The following is a 1,327-nucleotide window of genomic DNA, read 5'->3' as shown; positions in this document are numbered from 1 at the left end:
CCAAAGTGCTGGGATTATAGGCGTGAACCACGGTGCCTGGCCCCCAACTGCAGGATTTAATAAGTCTGGAAATCAAGTCGTCGTAGCCCTGCAGCTTTGTCCTTTTTCAAAATTGCTTTGGCTATTCAAGGTCCTTTGCATTTCTATATGAATTTTAACAGTGGCTTGTTGGCTGGGGGCAGTGGCTCACACCTGTAATCCCAGCACTTTGTAAACATTGCTTTGTAAACCGCTGAGGCAGGGGGATCACATGAGGCCAGGAGTTCGAGAGCAGCCTGGGCAACATGGTGAAATCCCGTCTCTACTAAAAATACAAAAATTAGCCTGGTGTGGTGGCGCACACCTGTAGTCCCAGCTACTCAGGAGGGTGAGGCGGGAGAATTGCTTGAACCTGGGAGGTGGAGGTTGCAGTGGCGGAGATTGCGCTACTGTACTCCAGACTGGGTGACTGCGCTTGTCAAGTTCTGTGAAAAAGCCTGCTGGAATTTAGTTGGGATTGTTGCACAGAAGGATGAGCACTTCTGACAGACGCATCTGCAAAGGTAGCACGGGGTCAGCTCTAGTATTTAACACTGGCCAACCCTGGGGAACAAATCCAGCGCTCCCTTGACTGGCATTTTGGGGCTAACTTTGTATACCCAGCTCACACCCACAGCAGGACACAGCCGGCCTCCCCTCCCTGCTCTTTGGCCAGCTTCACATTTCTGCTTTGCCGAATCGCTGCGCAGGAGAACAGAGGCATCTACAGCCCACGTGCTGCTCATTTGCTGGTTAAGTGAGAGGCCCACTGTCCCCACCCCACACAGCAGGGACATCAGGGACAATGAGTTTCTGAATCAGTAAATCCAATTGGCCCGTGGCTGGTCTGTTCCTGAGGTATAGAAGCCTAATGCCTAGTAGTTTTCTGGAAGGAATAGGAAGGTTAAAACTCTACTTAAAACATCAAGCATAGGCCGGGCACAGGGGCTCCCACCTGCAACCACAGCACTTTGGGAGGATGACGTGGGTGGATTATCTGAGGTCAGGAGTTTGAGACCAGCCTGGCCAACATGGGGAAACCCCATTTCCACAAAAAAATATAAAAATTGGCCCAGCGCAGTGCTTACGCCTGTAATCCCAGCACTTAAGGAGGCTGAGGCAGGCAGATCACAAGGTCAGGAGATTGAGACCATCCTGGCCAACATGGTGAAACCCTGTCTACTAAAATATAGAAAATTAGCCAGGCATGGTGGAGAGCATCCATAGTCCCAGCTACTCAGGAGGCTGAAGCAGAGGAATTGCCTGAACCCAGGAGGCGGAGGATGCAGTGAGCCAAGATTGTGGCACT

The 1,327-nt window shown here is 51.3% G+C and overlaps 1 pseudogene; it reads right to left on the bottom strand.

The window, feature by feature from the left end:
• LOC108305319 overlaps positions 1-1,327 on the bottom strand; it is a 20,906-nt pseudogene that overhangs the window by 1,321 nt on the left and 18,258 nt on the right.

This window comes from Cebus imitator, unplaced genomic scaffold (genome assembly GCF_001604975.1).
Source record: "Cebus imitator isolate Cc_AM_T3 unplaced genomic scaffold, Cebus_imitator-1.0 Scaffold62, whole genome shotgun sequence".
Lineage (NCBI taxonomy): Eukaryota > Metazoa > Chordata > Mammalia > Primates > Cebidae > Cebus > Cebus imitator.
Note: the sequence above shows the minus strand (reverse complement) of the source record. Positions and strands in the feature narration are given on the sequence as shown.